This window comes from Callorhinus ursinus, unplaced genomic scaffold (assembly GCF_003265705.2).
Source record: "Callorhinus ursinus isolate GAN/ISIS: 27379988/994484 unplaced genomic scaffold, GSC_fseal_2.0 scaffold7, whole genome shotgun sequence".
Classification (NCBI taxonomy): Eukaryota; Metazoa; Chordata; class Mammalia; order Carnivora; family Otariidae; genus Callorhinus; species Callorhinus ursinus.
The window spans coordinates 40,993,197-41,015,483 of NW_027397069.1; the positions used below are offsets into that span (position 1 = coordinate 40,993,197).

Genomic DNA, 22,287 nt, shown 5'->3' on the forward strand with positions numbered 1-22,287 from the left:
TGCTGTACACAGCTCTAATTTTTTTTTCCTTAGAATTGATCACTAGAAATGGAATTACTGGGTCAAAGGATCTGATAATTTTTGAGGCTTTTTATATATATATTAATCAGTTTTCTCCACAGCTCACTGGCAATGCAGAGTGTACCCATTTCCTTACATCCCCCTCAATGTAGGGTACCCCCAGTCAAAAAGCTTTTCCCTGCCTGATAAGTAAAACCATTTTAAAATTAGTTTAAAAAATTATTTTAGGATATATATATATATGTGTATATATATATGTGTGTGTGTGTGTGTATATATATATATACATATATATATATATTAAGGGGGTGGATGGGCAGAAGGAGAGGGAGAGAGAGAGAATCTCAAGCAGACTCCACGCTCAGCATGGAGCCCGAAGTGGGGCTTGATCTCATGACCCTAAGATCATGACCTGAGCCGAAACAAGGGTGGTGAGCATCCCAGGTACCCTTAGACTTACTATTTTATTTTATTTTATTTTAATTGTTGGTAGTGCCTTAGACAAATAGATATATCTATGATAAATGATTCAAGCCTAACGTAAGTATGCAGAGTGAAACATGATGTTGACCTTTTAATCTCCTTTTATTCTCTATTCTCTTGCCCTGGAGTGACCAGAATTAAGATTTTAGTTAATTTTCTTTAGGTTTTTTATATATGTGTGTGTGTGTGTATGTGTGTGTGTGTGTGTGTATGTATATGTATATATATACACACATTTATATATATATTTATATATATACATACATACAATATTACATTTACATATATAAACATATACTATATGTAATACTTATTTTTATATAAATGGAATTATACAATCCATACTGTTTTGCAAATTGCTTTCTAAGCTTGACTATATCTTGGAAATCTCCCCAAGTCAAGTTTTTTATTTTTTTTTAAGATTTTATTTATTTATTTGTCAGAGAGAGAGCACAAGCAGGGGGAACGGCATGCAGAGCAGGCAGAGGGAGAAGCAGGCTCCCCACTGAGCAGGGAGCCCCTTGTGGGACTCGATCCCAGGACCCTGGGATCATGACCCGAGCCGAAGGCAGATGCTTAACGACTGAGCCACCCAGGCACCACCGCCCCCTTTTTTTCTCCTAAGTCAAGTTTCTTAAAGAGTATTTGTTCTTACGCATTTTAAACACTGTGCTGTGGTCAATCCATGGAGGCAGGGTGGACCCCTACCTCACATTAGGTTGTGACAATTTCACACATGCACCAAGAGGGTGTGAAAAAGTTTACTGTACACACATTGAGGGTCTCTGGGGAGGACAAGGCAGGCTCCCAAGCCGGTGTGACGGTGGCTTGAGAAGGCAAAGAAGGGAGGTTTTATGGTGGTCATGGGGTGTGTGTGGGCTACTGTTTCCCACGCCGAGACTGTGGCTTGTTTGGTTTGAATTTGCTGCTGGTGCCAAAAGAGGGAGCACTGGGCTTTCTTATTAGCTTGCTCAGCCATGGGGCAGGGAGGAGGGGAATGGTGGGCCTTGAAAACTGTCAGCAAACATAAAAATGGAGTCAGACTCTTTATTACCCAATGTTTGCTATTCCTTGAGAGCTTAGTTACACAGATCCTCTTTACTCTTGGAAAATGATCTTTCTTATTTCAAAAAAGTAGATGGAGCTAAGTGACAGACTAAGGTAATGAATTTGTGTTTTTTGTTGGTTTAGTGACATCCCATGCATGACGGCTGTGTTCTCCTGATGGCAAATGAATGGCAGTGACAAGCCACCGCCAGGTCGGCACGCACAGCAGCATATAGCCCCATTGAGAGTCTCCATCTGGAGAGGCCGATGCCCTTGTGCTCCTCTGGCTCTGGTTTCATTTTATTGCTTTGTGCAAACCAACCCACCTCGTTCCTGAGAGTCCATTTTACTGGCCTGGTTGTGCCCAGCTTCCCAATGTGACCAGTGTTGCTTCAAGCCTGTTTTCCATGTGCTTCTGCAGGGCTTTCTCCGTCTTTTCTATGGAAGTGAGTTAGAGTCCGCTTTGGTCCCAGGAGGGGGATGCATCTCTGGTCTTCCCCCCCTCTGAGTTCTGTAGGCACAGAGATTAAAGGTGGAAGGAGGCCTTCTATTTTTCCAATCTCAGAACCACAGGACTGACTATTGTCTACTCAGCAAATGTGAAGGGCTAAGTGAGAGTATCCAGAAGGCATGCCGACTGAGGCCTAATCACTGAATTTTGGGTAAAAGCTTGAAAATGGCCTGTTGATAGTACATAATAGCCAGAACAATTATTCTCTCCCTTGCAAAGAGTTGTAATTAACGTGGAAATGTAGAAGAAAAGGCTGAGTTGTGAACAGAGGGGCTAAGGCATCAAGAGCTTGGCTTCCCCAGCAGCACTAAGAGCACTAGGAAGTGTTTAGGCCCAATTTGACATTTCAGATCAAGCAGTTTAAAGCCCATGGTTTTTTCCACCTGGCATAATCCTAGCCCGTGGAAGCCACAGTTAATAATTATTTCCCTGAGCCTAGAGAGAGTTCCACAATAGAGTCCCTTTTATCCTGGCAAACCGAGGATGTATTGTGGCCAGTGTTTTCAAAGCCGGCAGACAAAGGTTTGGCCTGCTTGGGGTGAAAATGTCTTTGGCATGACAAGTGCTTTTGTTCTCTTGTCTTCTGCCACTGCCTGACCACCTTTGCATCACTAATCTCTCAATTCCACTGTGCTCTTTGCACTTCCCGGTCACTTTGCACTTGGAGGAAATTGTAGGCCTGTGGAGAAATAAGGAGAGTTTTTATGGCTGAACGTGTTGAGGACATATCAGCCAGAGGTCTACCGTGGATCTTATCTGGCCTTGTTTAGTCAAGCATCTTGGGAACTTGAAGTGCTGATAGACTGTGGTAAGGATTTGGTCACTCATCAACGACAATAATATAGGGTCACTCCCCACATAAGAAGCTATAATCCAAGGCAGACCGACAGATGAATATTGGGCACCTGCTCTGTCTAGGTTGCTGAGCCAGGTCTGAGGGGACATTCGAAGCAAAGTTGACAAGATGGCAGACAACATTCCTAGAGTAAGAAGCTTTATGACAGAGTTTCTGCCATTGACTCACTGTTATCAAACCACAGGCACTGGCTTGGTTTTGTCATCCTTTAATGATAAAACTTTGCTCAGTTACTTTTCCTAGAGGAATTCTTTGAAGACAGGAACTAATCTACTGATTATTGCAGTTTCTTTCTGGAGTTCTAAAAAAGGTCACAAATACCAACAAAGAAGATAATGTGTATAAAGCACAGCACTGTGCTCAGAACACAGTGCTTAGTTACTCGTTGTTATCATGTACTTAAAGATATCTGTCTTATCCCTTCTATTTCATGCATTTACATCTTTCTTTTCTACTCCTGTCTCTCATCCATTTCCGTCCTCTCCCCTTTCCTCTCATTGACAGATCTTGATATCATTTTTGGCCATCTCTCTATGCAGATGCTCTCTCTCCTTTACTGGGTCATAAGCTCTTGAGGATAAGACCATGTTTCTTCTCTCTACTCAAATCGCCTAGCACACTAGCCTCACTGATGGTTTGATTTAGACACACCCGAAAGTGACCTTTAAATATAATATCTTATCCCAAGAAGGGGTTACCTCTCAATGTGAAATGCCTACCCCGTTATATTTTCACTCAGTTTAAAGTGGGGCTGGATACTAAGCCCAGAGTCCCTAAGTGTCACCACCTTGCCCTGCCCAGCATGTGTAAGAAGATATGGAGAAGGGAGGAGGCAGGCTGAGGTGTCCCTAGGCAATTGATACCACTCTTCTCCCAGACTTTATGGACTTCAAACCTGACCACAGCCTGCTCGAGGAAGCGTGTAGCAAACGGATGGGAGGAGAATGGTTGGTTTGGGAGCTTTCTCTCTGCTGCCTGAACTCAGAAAAAGATTCTCTAAAATCATGGACTTTCTAACTAAAGGACTGACCACCTGCAGATAATACATGCCCAGAGAAAAATCTTGGGCAGGAGTGCTTAAGAAAGATGCAGAAGTGTTCTTCCCTTTTCTGAATAAGAAAGTGATGAAAAGGGAAAATGCTTCATGGAGATAGAATTTTCCTCTGGAGAAGAAAATACCGGTCATTGGTCATTATTTCTGGGTTCTGGAATGTGGGTATCAGTCACTCACTCGAACGCTCTTTTATCAGAGTCTCTTCCCTTCCATTTCCCAACCTATTTGAAGCATCACTGCTGCCTCTCTGAAACTTGTTTCCTATTTGGACCTTCAGATTCCAGGGACCCACTATGGTTCCCCACCGTGTCCAATGTCTCCTCCCTCAACCTACCGCATCAGTCATGTCCATCAAATATTATCTGTCTCGTGTGGTTTGTTCAGACCCTGATTACTAACTTGAAATTCATGCAAAGAATTCCTTGGGCCATTTCAAGGGATAGCCTCTGTTGTATAATACATTATTTCAATTTTAACAAGTTTCTCCTAGGAACCCAATGGTTTGAATCCAAAAAACAATTCTCAATGGTGAAATTTCCAGGCATAAAGCCAGACTAGTGGGAATGGTCTATCTGGGTAGGGAAGGAGATGGAACTTGAGCCTTTGGTGTTCCATTTCTCAAATCGGAGCAAAGCTTTACTTTGTAACCCTCAGCTACCATTACCAAGATGTGCCCTAGTGTGCACTGAAAACGATTCCCTGGCTTGGGCATCAGGAAACCTGAGTTCTAGTTCTAGTCTGTCGCTGTACAGCTGTGATATTAGGAGAGTCTGGGTCTGAGCTTCTCATCTCCAAAATGAATGTGGGAGATTAGGTAATCTGCTAAGTTCCTTTCAGCTATGAGTCTATGACTTTCTGATATGGAGCGTCATAGGATTTGATTTAAACGTGGCAGTAGGAGCTAATCAAATGGTACTTAGAAAGGAAGGATGAGTGAATATGAAATGCCACTGTAAATCTGGTAATTTTGTCGGCTCTGTGAAAGGCAACTACGGAAGCAGTCCTTTCCTCAGCAGCTCTAATTTGTATGGAACTTCTGTTGCTGAAGTAGAAAAACTCCGTGCGAACACTTTCGATTAAGTTAAATGATTTCATGTTCTGTTAAGTTCAGGCTGGCTAGGAATTTCATGACTTTTCCCTGACTTTATTACAATAATGCTCAGCACTAGGTTCACATGGGTGATGTCTACTCGACAGTATTTTCGTAATTGTACAGCTATCATCAAATTATGTTGATTCATGGCTGAATGAAAAATGACAGTGAATAGCATCATTGTGAAATTTCACAAGGCACTGACATTTGTGTTTAAAGCACAGAAAATTTAGCAAGTATGACTACTATAATGGAAGTGCAATTGTGAAGACTTCATGGAAAAGTTCACGGAATCAAATGTAATTAAGCATGAATTAAACATGATGAGCTACAGGGCTAATTCCTGCATGGCGAAGCTACGTTATGGAAATCTGCTTCAGAAATATGACCAGCTCTTTTTTTTTAACATATGTCAGATGCCTAACATATGGTCTCCTAAGGCCTCCAGCATACCTTGGGTGATCCAGGGCAGTCATCGTATGCTTGGCACTGTTGAAGGTCTAGCTTATTGAGCCAAGAAACTAGGGAACATAATGGGAAATCAACCCATGCTTGTCAGAATCTCTCTTCTCCTTTAGAACAAGTATTATAAATTCAAAGAGAAATTTGAGACTTTGTAGGATATAGTGCTTTCTTCTGCTTTTCATGCTGGTGCAATAAACAACAAATCATGAGTGTAGACTAATGCCTACTTGAAATTAATTATGATGATGATGACGAAGTAAAGAGGTAAATTTCATAAGCCACACCTATAAACCAAATAAACTGCTTGACAGCAATATACTTTGCATAGGCTAAGGAACTCAAATAACCTGGAAAACAACTTCCTATACTATCTCCCATTCCCCCAACTTCTCTTGCATCACTGTTCCCCAGCCTCCTTTGCACCATTCCCTCAACCTCAAAGAGAAGAGTAAGAAGGTAGGAGTCTGAAAGGTAGAATTACAGGCTCAAATCTTTCATTGATTGCTGTGATCTGCTTCTTTTGGTGTCAGTTTCCTTATATGTAACATTAGGATAATTATATTACCTTTCTGACTGACAGGGCTCCTAAGTGAATGTGATATTGTGATAAACGCAGAAGTTTTTCATCTATATCCATATATTCTTCTATCTCTATCTCTATCCACATCTATTACCTAATGAGAAGACATACTTGTGGTTGGCTCTGTTTTCTGGTCATATCCCCAGTGGACTATGGGAGATGATGATCAGAATAATGAAAATAACAACATCAGTGATGACCATTTGTTACATTTACTCTGTGACAGGCACTATATTAAACACCTTATACTTGCTTTGTATGTTTATGTAGAGAATTTAATTATATGATATGATTCTTTCTGAATCCTAGAACAGTGAAGAGTCAGAAGACTAAAAATGTCTAAAATTGAATAGCTCGTTTTTCTTTTTAAAACAATGTACTTTTCTGGCCATAATTACTAAAGTGAAATATGTTTCTCCATTACCAGCAGTAGTTTGCCGTCCATGTGTTAAAAGTTCTGGCTATAACCTGCCCCAGTGAAAGATCTGGGGGAATATTAAGTCTTTTGTTGTCAAATCTCATAGTACTACAAAGGAAGTTGCCCCATTCAGCCCTTTTTGTTTCCCCTAAACCCAAATACACCAGAGTGACTCCTTTGAATTTGAAAGAGAGAAGTTTGGAACTTGAGAAGATCACTTCCCACAAATGGTAAAGAAGACTAATAACATAAACAGCTTGTAGGCCTAGTTTAGATAAATAACAATGACAGATCATTAATGGAAGTTCAGGCCTGTCTTGGAGGTTAATGTGAATGAGCACAGAGATGTCCTTTTGCAGCATAAATTTCAGTGCCTCTGACAGAGACAGGATCTGCCACGTGACCCTGCAAGATGGTTGTATTTTTAAGTAAAATCTCCCTTAAGGTTATAAGGGTTAGAAGCCTCTTTTGGCAGCCTTATGTGACATGGGTGCGTGGGAGAGGGGGATTCTGTTGATCAGCATCTTCACCGTCATCATTTGAGTGTGTTCTCATCATCATGTACCCGAAGAACATCAGTTAGAACTTGAGTTTCCAGGGGCGCCTGGGTGGCTCGGTTGGTTAAGCGACTTGCCTTTGGCTCAGGTCATGATCCTGGAGTCCTGGGATCGAGTCCCGCAACCGGCTCCCTGCTCAGCAGGGAGTCTGCTTCTCCTTCTGACCCTCCCCCCTCTCATGTGCTCTCTTTCCGTCTCTCATTCTCGCTCTCTCAAATAAATAAAATCTTTAAAAAAAAAAAAAGAACTTGAGTTTCCACTGTGTGCAGTATAGTCCTTACCATGTGTGTGTCTAGGCTCAAAGATTTCAAGTAGGTGAAAATGCAAAGAAGAAAATGGAAACGAATCATTCCCAATCGAAATAAAAATGAGAAACAAAGAAAGAGATCTTGTAATGTGCTTTTTAATCCCAAATTGCCCATCTACCCTGATGTGGGTTGCAAAAACCAGAAATATAGTTTTGAACCAGCGAGGCCCTTAACCTGGCATCATATTAGCAGTTTTTCCCTATTAGCCTGGAATTTGAAGCCGACTGTGCCCATACTTAGCTTTCTGTGTGCCTGTACAGCACTGGGATACAAATCATGAAATCGTCTGCTGATCATCTCAGTTATTATTCATTTATTGAACATTATTAAGTTCTTACTAGGATATTATCTAATTTTTCTGAGCATTCTCTTTGTATGAGACACTCTTCTAAGCATTTTATATGTATTAACTCATATATGCCTCACAAAAATCTTATGAAGTGGGTATTTTTAATATCCAAATAATATTAGAAGAAGTAAGTTCTTGAGATTGTGAATCATTTGTATGACATGCTAGGAAGTTTTGTTTTCTTTATAGTATGTCTTTTAAGGAATAAAAGCAGAGAAGAACTCTGGAGGATATATTTAAGAAGGAGAGACAATGAGATAGTTAGGAGTCCAGTGCTACATTTCAGAAAGTAATGATGAGAATCTGACCATAGCGATAAAAGTGGAGACAGGCAAGAGTAGAGTTGTTAAGTATTTAAGAGGCAGAATCAATAGTGTTTGGGGACCAACTGGGTGTGAAGGGCAAAGGATAGTCAGTTAACTAGGTGGACTCTCAGGCTTCTGCTTTGGGTGACTGGGGATGACCCAAGAGGTGATCAGGGACAGGTTTATCAAAGTAAGCATTTTTGTGAGGAGGCACATTCATTCAGTTTGGGATGGGATGAGTTAGAGATAGTTCTGGGAACTCCAAATAGAAATTTTTATGAGATTCTTGGGCAGAGTAGTCTGGAACTAAGGAGATTAGGGTTGCTATTTGAAAGTTCTATGTGTATAAATGGTCTGTGATGGCTGGTGTGGATGAGATTTTTTAAGTACTGTGATAAGAGAAAGGGGGCAGAAGGACAGACATCAGCAAAGGAGACTACAAGGGAATGGAGAGGGGAGAGAATAAAACTAGGAGAGATTAGCTTCACAGAAGCCAAGAGAAGAGAAAGTGGCCAATTTTCAAATGCAGTGAGCCAAATGAAGAGAGAAAAATGTCCATTGGGTTTGATCGCAAGCAGGTTGTTGTTGATCTGGTGAGAGCTGGTTCACTTGTGCCAAGTGAATAGGAGGTGACAAAGTAGAAAGCTTTGAATACAGGCATACCCCAATTTATTGCACTTTGCAGAAACTGCATTTTTTACAAATTGAAACAAATTTGTGGCAACTCTGTACTGAGCAAGTCTTTTGGCATCATTTCTCCAACAGCATTTGCTCGCTTTGTGTCTCCGTTGTCACACTCTGGTAGTGTTCACAAAATTTCAAGGTTTTTCTTTATTATTATATTTGTTATGGTGATCTGCGATCAGTGATCTTTGATGTTACTACCGTAATTGTTTTGGGGCACCATAAACCGCACCCGTATGAGACAGCAAACTGAATCGATAAATGCTGTGTGTGTTCTGGCTGCTCTACCCACCAGCCATTCTCCCATCTTTCTCCCTCTCCTCAGACTTTCCTATTCCCTGAGACACAGCAATATTGAAACCAGGCCAAATAATAACCCTACAGTGGCCTCTAAGTGTTCAAGTGAAAGGAAAATTCACATGTCTCTCACTTTAAATCAAAAGCTAGAAATTATTAAGTTTGTGAAGAAGGCATGTTAAAATCCAGGATAGGCCAAAATCTAGGCTTCTTGCACCAAATAGTTAGCCAAGTTGTGAGTGGGAAAAAAAAAAAAAAGTTCTTGAAGGAAATTAAAAGGGCTACTCCAGTGAATACATGAATGATAAGGAAAGTGAAACAGCCTTATTGCTGATATAGAGAAAGTTTGAGTGGTCTGGTTAGAGGATCAAACCAACCACAATATTCCCTTAAGCAAAGCCTAATCCAGAGCTGCACCTCAAGTCTCTTCAATTGTAGGAAGGCTGAAAGAGGTGAGGAAGCTGCAGAAGAAAAGTTTGAAGCCAGCAGAGGTTGGTTCATGAGGTTTAAGGAAAGAAGCCGTCTTCAGAACAGAAGAGGGCAAAGTGAAGTAGCAAGTGCTGATGGAGAAGCTACAGTACGCTCTCCAGAAGATCCGGCTAAGATCCTTAATGAAGATGGCTACACTAAACAACAGATTTTCAATGGAGACAAAACACCCCTCTATTGGAAGAAGATGCCATCTAGAACTTTCATAGCTAGAGAAGAGGAGTCAATGCCTGGCTTCAAAGGTTCAAGGGACAGGTTGACTCTCTTCTTAGGGGCTAATGCAGATGGTGATTTAAGTTGAAGCCATTGTTCATTGACCATTCCAAAAATCCTAGGGCCTTTAAGAATTATGCTAAATCTACTCTGCTTGTGCTCTATAAGTGGAACAACAAAGCCTCAGTGATACCACATCTGTTTATATGTTTTACTGAACATTTTAAGCCCACTGTTGAGAACTACTTTCAGAAAAAAAAAAAAAAGATGGCTTTCAAAATATTACTGCTTATTGACAATGCATCTGGTTACCCAAGAGCTCTGACGGAGATGTACAATGATTTTTATGTTTTCATACCAGTTAATACAACATCCATTCTGCAGCCCATGGATCAGGAAGTAAGTTAGACTTTAGAGTCTTTATTTAAGAAATATATTACATAAGTTTATAGCTGCTGCAGATTCCTCTGTTGGATCTGGGCAAAGTAAATTGAAAACCTTCTGGAAAGGACTCATCACTCTAGGTGCCATTAAGAGCATTTATGATTCATGGGAAGAGGTGAAAATATCAACATTCACAGGAGTTTGGAAGAAGTTGAATCCAACCCTCATGGATGACTGTGAGGGGGTTAAGATTTTAGTAGGGGAAATAACAGCAGATGTGGTACAAATAGCAAGAAAACTAGAATTAGAAAGAGACCCTGAAGATGTGACTAAATTGTTATGATCTCATGATAAAACTTTGATAAGAAGTTTCTTCTTATGGAAGAGCAAAGATGGAATCTACTCCTGGTGAAGATGCTGTGAAGATTGTTGAAATGACAGCAGAGGGTTTTGAATATTACATAAAATTAGTTGATAAATCAGTGGCAGTGTTTGAGAGGATATACTCCAATTTTAAAGGGATTTCTATTGTGGGTAAAATGCTATCAAACAGCATTGTATGCTACAGAGAAATCATTTGTGAAAGGAAAAGTCAACTGATGAGGTAAACTTAGTTGTCTCATTTTGAAAAATTGCCACAGTCACCCTACCCTTCAGCAACCACCCTTTGACCATTCAGCAGCCATCAACATCAAGGCAAGACCTTTAGCCAGCAAAAACATTACAACTGCTGAAAGCTCAGATGATGGTTAGCATTTTTTAGCAATAAAGTATTTTTAAATTAAAGTATGTACATTGTTTTTTTAGACATACTGCTACTGCACACTTAATAGCATAAACATAACTTTAATATGCCTAGGAAACCAAAAAAGTAATTTGATTCACTTTATTGTGATATTTGCTTTATTGCGGCTGTCTAGAACTGAACCTGCAATATCTTCAAGGTGTGCCTGCATAAAGGAGCCTTTTAAGTCATCTGGGAAAGTAGGGAATAAACAGTTAAAGGCATAACTTAATTCTTTTAAAGAAGGAGAGACTTATTTGCTAAAGTACGTAGCAAGAAAAAAGTTGAAGATAGAGAAAAGGAAGGGAAAACCTTTGATGGAGCAAATTCTGAGGATTTGGAGAGAATGTGATCCTGCATGCATGTGGGGGGCTTAGCTTTAAGCAGCAGCAGAACTGCCTCTTCTAAAGTAGAAAAAATAAAGCAAGGATCTAGGCACCTTTTCAGGTCAAATTGTAGGGGCAAGAGTTTGAGGTATTTCTTGCTCTATGGCTTTTATTTTCTCCATAAAATAGATGGTGCAGTTAGCTGAGAGTCAGGGTGGGAATGGGGCCTGATGGGAGCAGAGACAGTTTAAAAGAGTCTACCTGGATGTGAACATTTTTGAGTGGGATCTTGAGAAAGATGACTGCATACACTGGGAGCTTGGATGAGGGGGAGGTCATTAACTAGTAATTGTGCCATCTTGCATAGTGAGGAGAATTCTCTCTTGAGGTACATAATCACCAGGCCAGCTATATGAATGGAAAGGTAGGTGGTTGAAATGCTCTAATGTTGAGAGTTTTCCCGGCAGGTTCATCAGAGTGTCAAAGAACAGAAAATGACCCATTAAGATGCCTGTAATCTTATAGAATCTCATAAGATTCAAGGACAAGTGACTGTGTTAGGGAGGGGGAGTGTCTGCCCAGTTAACATTCTATCCTCTGTCTGTCATTCTTCCCTTCCCACCATTCACAAACCATTTGCTTGGCCATAGACTTTGCTTCCATTTGCTTAGTTCCTACAATCCTTTGTTTTAATATTGAATTCTGCTTCTAGCACCTTTCATAGTCCATGCCTCAGGACCCACCTGATACACAGAACTTCTGCCACCTGGAAATCCCTTGTGACGCTCAGCCAGCTCCGTGGGAACAAATCCCTGCATATTGACTCCATTCCAGAGCAGGCAAGCATTCACTACACAACTTGTGCCCAGTGTTTGACCTATTGGATCCTTCCCGGAGGTGGTGTGTCTCCTCTACAGGTGGGTCATTCTCCTGCCCTCCATAGTCCACATGGTCAGGACATAATATTTTCATGGGAACTAGAAAAGAGAGGACCAGAAAGCATTATTCTCCTTTTTATCTCACTAAATATGTCACCTGGGAATGGCAGAAAGAAGAAAAAACACTGTTGAAACATGTAGTCTCCTGCTCTTTGAGATTGAAAAAGATGATAGCAAATTATCAGGTAATAGTGAGTGGCTGACAAATGGTCATATATTCAAATGTTGGTCATGTATTCAAATTTTCTGGAATAATTCCAGGAAATGAGCCCATCCCTTCTCTACATCTTTACCATGTTTTACTGGACCTGAGAGGGTCAAAGCCAGAGCTAGCCTTGTACTTTATGGATGTCAACAGGCTGGTGGCTCTCTGCCTGGAGTGGTCTGCTCTCTGCTTTGTATGCAGGTCAAATCTGAGAGCCATTCTGTGAGGATGCTGCAGGGTTTCCATCTGTCTTGAGCTCAGCAGAACTTCAGGGATTGCAATAGGAGATTCACGTGCACTGACAGGATTTTTATTCCACCTGCTGTTGATGGTTGATAGAGAAGACAAAAGTGAAAATTCCATATAAAGTATTCTTCTTTTATTCAGTATTTGTTCAATAAATATTTATTGATCACCTACTAAGTGCCAGGTACTTACTCACTTTGGTGCTAAGAATACTTTAGAGAACCCAAATAGACATAATTCTTTATAGTCCAGGAGAAGTAGAAAGACAGAAATTAAACATTTTTTCCAAATAAATGCAGAATTTCAACTATAATGAATGCTATGAAGTCCATTGTGTTTTGAGAACATGTGAGAGGTAACCTGACTTATTATGTGGGGGTTAGTGAGGATTTCTTAGAGAAGGTGACAGTAGGGCTGAGATATGAATGATCAGTAGGAGCTAACCAGGTGCAGCAGAGTGGGAGGGATGGGCAAAGGACCTGAGCAGAAGGAAGCATTCCAGGAACTGAAGGATTGTTGTGGGCTTGAGTTCAGAGAGTGAGGTGGAGTGTGGGGTAAGAGGAGTTCCTCTGGTGACTCATGTGGTCTCTCACCCACAAGGAATAGGAAGGCATTGAACATTCTTTAAAAAGAAAAGGAATAATGTGATCAGCTTATATTTGTGAAATATCAGTCACTTTGGCCTTAGTACAAAGGATGGATTCAAAGTGGGAAAAATGAATATTGGGGAAAACAGTCAAGGGGCAACTGCAGTGGTCCAGCTAATTAATGATAGTAGGCTGGATTAGGGTTGTGTAAGTAAAGATGAACTCATGCTACATTTTGGAGATAGAACTAATAGAACTTATTGATTGATTAAGGTGAACTAGGGCAGAGAGAAAGTAAAGAGTAATGGATGATTTCTAAGCTCTTGCTTGGGTGACTATGTGGATGGTAGTGGCAGTTAGTGTTCAATCAGAAGACAGGGGAGAGCAACTTTGGTTAGTTAGATCCTGAAATTAATATAATACAATAATATGAACCCCCCCATTTCATGTAAAATTTGGAACTCATAAATTATTACTATTAATTTTTAGAGATTGGAAACAAGCTATTTGTGAAAAGTGTACTTGTGGGTCATTTGACATCATCTTTGGAAATGCTTATAGTCAGAGACAAAATAACTCCATTTGCTGCAAGAGACATAACATTTATAGAGAAACGTGTAGAACAAAAACAAAAAAAGGAAGTGGGAATTTAAGGCCTCCCACTAAGGAAGGGTGTGTGTGTGCATTTTTTTTTTTCTGTGTGTAGGGGTATATGTGGGCAGATCATAGTAAATAGATGAGCTTATTTCCTTAGCTACTACATCCACAAATTTGCTATAGTCTTCCCCCACATTAGTGTGTCATAAATATAGTAGACCTTATCCTCCTGTGTAATGATAAATTGAGACTGATTTTCTCCTTATTGGTTTTATGGATATTTCTTCTCCCTAAAATCTGGAATAATGTTTTTTCTTTAAGATACTGTAAATAACCATTCAACTTCAATGCTGAGTATTTCAGCTCTTCTTTTTCCCCCCTAGTTCATTGCTATTGCTATTTCATGTTAGATGGGGCACTGGGTCCAATTACAGCTTTTCATTTAATTACAAACTTTGCCTATGTGTGCATTAATTAGAAGATTTTATTGCTTTATATTTTATGGCTGGAGGTTGTGAACTATAGCAATCCAATATACCACTTAAGGGGATCATACAAATTTAGAATAATAAAAAGAAATTTATAGTGATCATCTCAGGCATCCAAACTATTGTACAGAAAAATACTAAAGCATAAATACAATATACACAGGAGTCAAGCCCATTCTCCTTCTTTAATTAAGAGGTTTTATCTTGTAAAGAAGACGTTTATAAAAATCTGGCACAATATATATTTGACACTTATTTAGGCTAAGGATCTTAGTCTAAAAGTGGGACCTTAAAAGTATGTTTAAATGCACCTGCCTTTTAGGAAGAAAGGGATCATGATGTTAAAACCCAAAGCTCTACATGCATTTGCATATGGATAAAATGGTCACAGGACTATGAGGAGGACTACGGGTTGCTTGAAAAAGACTTCAGAGTCAAGAATCCCACTGCTAGCAAAGAATAAACCTAAGTAACTTTGGAAAACAGTATTTTGATTGACTACTGTAAGACTAAATACAAAAATAGCTGTATACAAATGCTATACAAATGCTGTAATCTAGTTAATAAATGTGTTTCTCACAGGGGCATGGGGTAGAAATTCTGAAGTACTTTATGTCTACTAGAGTTGAACAAATGAGATCATAAATTTACTGATATAATAAATAATAAGGTAGATAATAACCCAAGTTTCTCACTATTGGAGAAAGACATTTCAGATAAGGAAAGGGGGAAGGCTAAAATAAAACCTGTGGTGTTGGGCTGGAATTAGAGCTATTAGTATAAATCATGGACTTTGATACATATATCAAACTATCATGTCAATTGCATTGCTTTAGGGTTTGGGACTTTTATTTACCTAAAACAATGCCTGGCACAAAATAAGTTTCTCCTGCTTCTCCCTCTCCCACTCCCCCTGCTTGTGTTCCTTCTCTTGCTGTGTCCCTCTCTGTCAAATAAATAAATAAAATCTTAAAACAACAACAACAAAAGAAATGATTAATTCCTGGGGTGGGGCAGGAAAATACAAGATTAAGCTGGATTATCTTATGATAGAGAAAAGTGCTCAAAAAAGGAAGGGCACTTATCGTAAGGACACGGGAGTCAACCTGAAGGAAATCTTTCTTATTAACCAAAGCTGGAACAATTTGAGCAAAAAAAAAAAAGTAATGAAAACACTGGATTATAACTAGGTATCCTCAGAGAGCACCTAATAAGGGTCAGGCTTCATTGAGAGGAACTGATTCTAGAGACCATAAGGAATTCCAAAAAAGAGCTTGGGATTCAGGGAAGGGGCTTGGGCAGAAGTCGTCTCTGGTTGCCTGGGGAAAAGGGGACACAAGCAGCCCCTGAAGAAGCAGAATCTGAAAGGGGCAATGATGACAATGGCTAAGTGGGGTAAGAGACTCTTGAGCTCTGAGGAAAAGCCCAGCATTATGTAGGCAGAATGGGTTCAAATGGGAAGACTCTGGGTTATGTTGGGTCATAGTGGTTGTAGCAAGACTGTCCCGGTCTCAGGATTTGGGTTTGGATAGGTCAAACGGTCCCCCTGCATCTTCCCAAGGATAAAGAAAGGTTCTTTGGAAAGAGGTGGGAAGGGGTTTTGGCACTGGCATAAACTGAGTGCCTGATCTATACCTCTCCACAGTGAATATATTGGCTCTTCTCGGAGGGCAGGGCCTCCAGAAGGAGGCCTGAGAGACCTGATGTTCCCCTACCTTGGGGGTCTCAAGAACTCTGAGGGCAGAACATGAACAGGAATATTATGAATTATGCTGCAGAAGTCTGATGTTAATCAGAGGAATATGGTCACCTGCTGTCTTTCTTCAAGCTCTATGCAGGCTTCCCCGGGTGGGATAGTTTGAATAGCCAAACATCAGCCTAATGGCTTTCCTTAGTTCCTTTTATTGCTTCAACTAATTGCTTTAGATCATCCTGATTATTTCCAGGAAAAAAACCCTTCTTATTACTATGTCAACTTTAGGTAAATTGCTTCTTCAGAATTATAAGGGTAAATTATATAAAAATACAAATATCGGAAGAACAAGTATTAAATAAGCCATTGGGCTTATAGCATTGGTAACCTCCCTTAGATGCCAAATGATGATAGGATGGTTGGATGAGTGGATCTGTGATGACAAATTTCTAGAAGCCTGGTCCTTGGATCAAGATTCTTAGCAAGAAGTCCTGAAACCAGTAATCACCTCTAAGATTCAGTATAACCAAGTCTCTGTCTTTTCAAAGTTACCCCAGGTCGATATTAGTGACAGTGGTGGTGGGGAAGTGGGGTTGAGTGATGATGTTGGTTGCCTATTTAGCATTCACTTCCAAGCCCCCCATCTACTCTTAACATAAACTCAGTTTTTGCCCACCTTCCCCGCTGCAGCCATATGGGGAAGTGGATCTTACCTCTAGCTCCAAGGGCCTCATTGGTTCAAGGAGTATCACTTATTCAATTACTTAAAAATACCGAGAGAAACTTATTATGTGCCAGGCATTGTTTTAGGTAAATAAAAAAGTTCCAAATCCCTAATATAATGCAGATTACATTATAGTGTGTATGTAAAGAAAATGTACAAATAAAGCAAAACATATGGCAATTAAAGCTAAGGAGGAAAACAAGGCCTTGGTGAATTCAGAAGGGAATGCTGGAAGACAAGTGTCGGGAGCGGTTGTGATTTTAAAAGAGTGATCAAGGAAGGGCTTGATGAAGTGACATGTTCTCCTTCCTTGTCTTGCTTTAAAATTGGGTCAAGTCTGCTGATGAAACCAGAAGGGGAAGTCTACCAGGGAAATTGTAGGAAAACATTTCCTCAAACAAAGATAGAGGTACAGGAAGAGACAATCTCTCTTCTTCCTCCAGATGTAGTTATAATTGAATGTGATGCCAGGAAGAGCTGCAGACACCTTGCTACCAGCTTGATGATACCATAAAAGGCGGGGTGGAGGCGGGGGGGAGAGAGAGAGAGAGAATGAAATTGGGACATTGATTATTTTTCTGAGCCACAGAATTAATTAATCCTGAAGTTTGATCTCTGTCTGTGCTCCTTGTGATGTGAAATAGTAATTTTTCATACTGTGTGTGCCTGTTTAAATCAGAATTTCTTTTACTTGCAGCTGAAGGCATTCTAACTGGTATAGAATGGGTCCCGGTAGCTTCAATCAACTACAATATACCAGTTTGCAAAATTCTAAGTGGATAGGTGTACACACTTGTGACATTGGCTATAACATAATCTTTTTCCTCTACTAAGTCCAGCCATCTCAGGCTTGAAGCAGTTGGGCTAGAAAAATGATGACTTGTTAGAACTCATTTGCCCAAGATAATGACATAAGGGATTCCCAACATCATTCTTGAAAACCTCATAGGCCCACAAACCCTAATTTACAACTGAGTAGGGAGAGCTGTGAGATAGAAGGGTCCATAAATGTAGGTGGAGCCCACTCTGCCATAAGTAAGCGTGGCAATTCCGGAGGATGCAGAAGCCCCAGACTGGCTGTCATGGTGGTTGTGATGGGGAGCAGCCACCCCAAGAGCTGGCATTTGGCTTTTTAAAAAAAATTCTGTGTAACTGAGAGACACTAAGAACTCATTTTACTGCTGCAAGTTGCCACCTGTGGTAGGCAGAATAACCGGCCCCCTCCCCACAAGATGTCCACACCCTAAGCCCTGGAGCCTATGAATAGGCAATGCTATATGGCAAAATGGACTTTGCAGACATAGTAAAGGTTATGGACCTTGAGATGGGGAGATTATCCTAAATTATCAGAGCAGTCCCAATCTAATCACATGAACCCTTGAAGGCAGGAAACTTTTCCTAACTGGAGTCAGAGAAATGTGATAAATGAAGATGCGGGAGAGATTCTAAGTGTGGAAGGGACTTGGCCCACCTTTGCTGGCCTTGAAGACGGAAGAAGGGAACCACGAGCTGAGACATGTGGGTGGCTCTAGAAGTCGGCAATGGCCCTTAGCTGCCAGCCAGCAAGGAAACAGGGATATCAGTCCTCTAGCAACAACAAGGAACTGAATTCCACTAATCACGTGAATGATCAAGGAAACAGATTATCCCCTAGAGGCACTAATAAAGGAACACCGCCCTGCTAGCATCCTGATTTTCCCTGGAGACGTGTGTCAAACTTCTGACCTACACACTTTGATATAATTAGTGTGTGTTGTTGTAAGCCACTAAGTTTGCGGTGATTTGTTATCCCAGTGACAGAAAATGAATACACCCGCCTAGCAGAGAGTGGTGTCCACAGTGGATGAAGGGCCTGATTGAGTTACTGGATGGTGTGGAGGGAGGAGAGCCTTGAAAAATGGAGTGCAGCATTGAAGCAGGAGACAGGAGACAAAAGAGGTGGATCTGAGCGTTGAGGTGGAGAAGACATGGCAGGTGGTTAGGAGGCATGTCTGTTGTATATAACAAACCACCCCCAAACTCAGTGGCTTAAAACAACAGTTTTCTTGACTCAACAACTTAGACTGTTTCAGCTCATTGGTTCTGCTGAGCTCAATCGGGCTCTTGTGCAATTGTGGTCAGCTGCCAGTCAATGAGGCAGTCAGTTCTGGGGTTCACCTCACCCGTTGCTGTGATGAACTGACTGGTCATGTTTCTTACCATCCAGCAGATGAGTCCAGATTTGTCCACCAGGGGGCTCAAGAGCAGCAAGTGATACTTTTCAAGCTGCTGCTCGTGTCATAATTGCTATTGCCCCATTGGCCAAAGCAAATCACATGTTTGGCCCAGAGACACTGTAACTGTTTGGTAGGGCCACCCTAACAAGATACCACAGTCTGGGTGGCTTAAAGAATAGAAACTTATTTTCTCACAGTTCTGGAGGCTGGAAGTTCAAGATTAAGGAGGTGGCAGGCCTGGTTTCTTCCGAGGCCTCTCCCCAGGGCTTGTAGAGGGTCTCCCTCTTGCCTCTTCAAATGGCTTTTTCTGTCTGTGCATCCTTGGTGTCTCTTCCTCTTCTTACAAAGACAGCAGTCATATAAGATCAGGGTTCCACCCTAAAGGCCTTTTTTTTTTTTTTTTTTGTAGTCACCTCTTTAAAGGCCTTATCTCCAAATATGGAGATACATTCTGAGGTTAATTGGGACATTAACATATGAATTTTAGAGGGACACAATTCAGCCCATAACAATCATTATGACAGGAGACTACCCAAAGCTATGGACAGTGAAACACATGAACAAATGCGAGGAGGGGAGCATTCCTAAGGATCTACCACAGAATGTTACCAAATGTGGGAAAGGAACTGAAAATTCACAGTATTTCTCAGGGTTAATTTTGCTTAAGACACAATGCCTTACAGAAGGAGTCTGCAACTATGGCTGTGGGCTAAATCTGGCCCCCAACCTATTTTTGTAAATAAAGTTTTATTAGAACCCAGACTCCCCATTTATTTGTGCACTGTTTGTAGCTGGCTTCCTACTCTAAGCGCAGAGTTAAATAGTTGTGGCAGAGACTATACGGTCTGCAAACTTTTAGCCTCTTCACTATTCACAGAAAAAAATGTACTGACCCAGGGTTAGAGAATTATAAGAAGGGCGTGCATCGGGTAGAGAAAGGGAAAACAATCAGATAACCAACGACAGAAAACATATGATTCAGGGGAGGGAGGGAAGGTGGCAGGTGCAATTTTCCTTGCTTACTTGAGGTAAACAAATTACCAGATAAACAACAGCTCTGGAATTGTTACAAGGATGGGTCCTAAAGTGCTGCTTATGAAGTGCGCTGAAACTCTTAGAGCCTTGTTTTACACGCGCCTCGGCCACCCACCCGTCTGCTGCCCACACACCCTCGCCCTTTCAAGTATTATCTAGAGATAGCCAGTTGTCTACGCGGAGGACAAAGCAAGAGTCTCAGCTTTGATAGGGATTCCCCCTCCTCTGATATTTCCTACTAAGCCTCATTCACACCCAATACGAAGGCAGTGCTGCTTTTAAAAAACCCATTTCACATTTTAAAACCAATTCTGTTAAGCATGACTTCAGCTGTCACTTCTTGTTATTTTTGGAGAAGCTTGATGCTCATAGGTTTGAAACATCCCATCCATTTGTTCAATGGGCTTCTGATAACTATCCCTGCCCATTGGGTATGAAGTCGACACCAATTATGCAGCTGACTGCCTTAACGATAGAGTATTTTAGAACAGGCCACAATGTCTTGTAGTTCTTACCATGTCTGGAAAAGCCTCCGGAACCAGTGCAATTTTACTCCTGCTGCAAGTGCAGGGTGCAGGGGACCTGGAGGAGTGGATGAAAGTTGATAGCAGGCTCACACCTGTCTGCATGGCAGATGTGTGTTCCAACCCCACTGGAAGCAAGAGAAGCAGGCATTTCAAACCCTTGTGTTATAAGCCTCGTTATCACCGAAACAGACCGCTAGAGATGGAAGTACTGAAGGAGGGCTGCTGATGACAGCTAACCAGGACCCAGCTCTCCAGTCAGGTACACTGATATGCATATTCACCCTCCTGGGGAAAAAAAAAAAAATCATCTCCTCTTCTACCCTGGGACACTACTTCTGCAGGCTCTGAATCTGCTATTTTATACCCACCCGCTGGTATACACTATAAGCAGCCGCAACAGGCATCAAGCGCTGGAAAGCTCTGAGGAGCACCATTACACTGTGAATTGCTTCCTTGCTCTGTACTGTTTGGTGATTGTAAGATGGATTGCCAGATTCGCACAGGCACACAGTGTTTGTGTAAGGAACAGGGAGGGTGATTTTTTTCCCTGCTTCTCCTACCAGCTATTTCTTACCAGTCGCACGGCTTCCTATAAAAAGCAAGGTATTTGTTAATGTCGTCTCTTAGCGGAAATCCAAAGGACCAGGATCACTGACTCAATCCCACAGTGAAACCACTCTGTTTCTTTTTGCCATCATACTGCCCAATAAGAGCTTCTGATGCTCCTGGCCCAACAGGCCACTGGCCTGTACAACTGCTGGCTCATGAAAGCTTCCAGAATAGCAGTTTGCAGTCCTCCGATGTTTTATATCAGGAACTAAATAAACACAGCCACCTTTCCCGAATGCAGAAAGTTGTTTCCAAACACAAAAACAAGCTGATGAAGAAGGTAGAACTCCAGGCAGCCTGGAGGCTGCCTCCTCCTTTGGAAGACTTCTACAGTCCGTGTGGGTAATCTATGTTAACATCTCGTCTTTAAGACATTGACGTCACTTTGATTCAGATAGTCTAGAAAAGGATTCATTTCTTCTCCATTTCAGAGTTGTTTATCTGGCTCAGAAAATAGCTGCTTTAAACAGAAGCCTTTACACTTGTCTGGGTAAATTCTGTTCCAATTTTTGTTTTGGCCACAAGTCAAAGATAACAGCTGTGCGCTTGTGGGTTCACTGAACTCTACGTGCTTGTTGGCTGCATCACCAACCAGAGGGAATAACCAATAATTAGAACATTTCGGGTCATCTTGGGAAGAACAGAGTTTTCTCATGTTTGGAAAGGTGATGCGACCTCCCTCTGATTTTCCCAAACGCGGATCTGTCAGCGAGTATGTGTGGCGCTGAATAGACGAGCTTGGACTCATGGCCACCGTGTCCTCCCTCTCCCAAAATATCACCTGATACATGGAGGCTTAAAACTATATTTAATGTTTTCCCCTTCTCTCTGGCTCTGCAACAGGCCTGAACCATGATAACAAGCCAAAGTACTTGTGTATTCCTAGCACTTCAGCATTTCTGATCATAATGATTTGTGACTCAGACCTTGAAAGCTGTGGGGTTTCTTCCTAGTTGAATCAATACAAGTTTACATAAATATATGTTTCTGTTTTCCTTTTGTTCTTGCTTCAGCATTTATGTTTACTTGCTGACAACAACAGACTATGGGAGGGTGGGGGAAAAGAGAAATGGAGCAGATAGAGAGATGATTCAGAAGAAATTAGTTGGGTGGATTCTAATTTTTTTTCCCTGATTATGACTTTTTTGTTTGTTGCCTTTATGAAAGGTAATGAGTTGGATTTTCATTTGGAAAGTAT

At 41.1% G+C, this 22,287-nt stretch overlaps 2 long non-coding RNA genes across 2 annotated transcripts in view; one reads left to right on the top strand and one right to left on the bottom strand.

The window, feature by feature from the left end:
* The first annotated feature begins 11,979 nt into the window (after window positions 1-11,979).
* The window catches only part of LOC141373053 (uncharacterized), a 58,989-nt gene continuing 48,681 nt past the window's right edge, over window positions 11,980-22,287 (top strand). The window contains exon 1 of the long non-coding RNA XR_012378681.1: window positions 11,980-12,141. This is a non-coding gene — a long non-coding RNA (uncharacterized lncRNA). The remainder of the gene's footprint in view (window positions 12,142-22,287) is intronic.
* On the bottom strand, window positions 12,376-18,964 carry LOC141373054 (uncharacterized). The gene is made up of 2 exons (XR_012378682.1): window positions 18,902-18,964; window positions 12,376-12,689 (listed from the first exon to the last, which is right to left on the bottom strand). It is a non-coding gene; the product is annotated as an uncharacterized lncRNA (long non-coding RNA).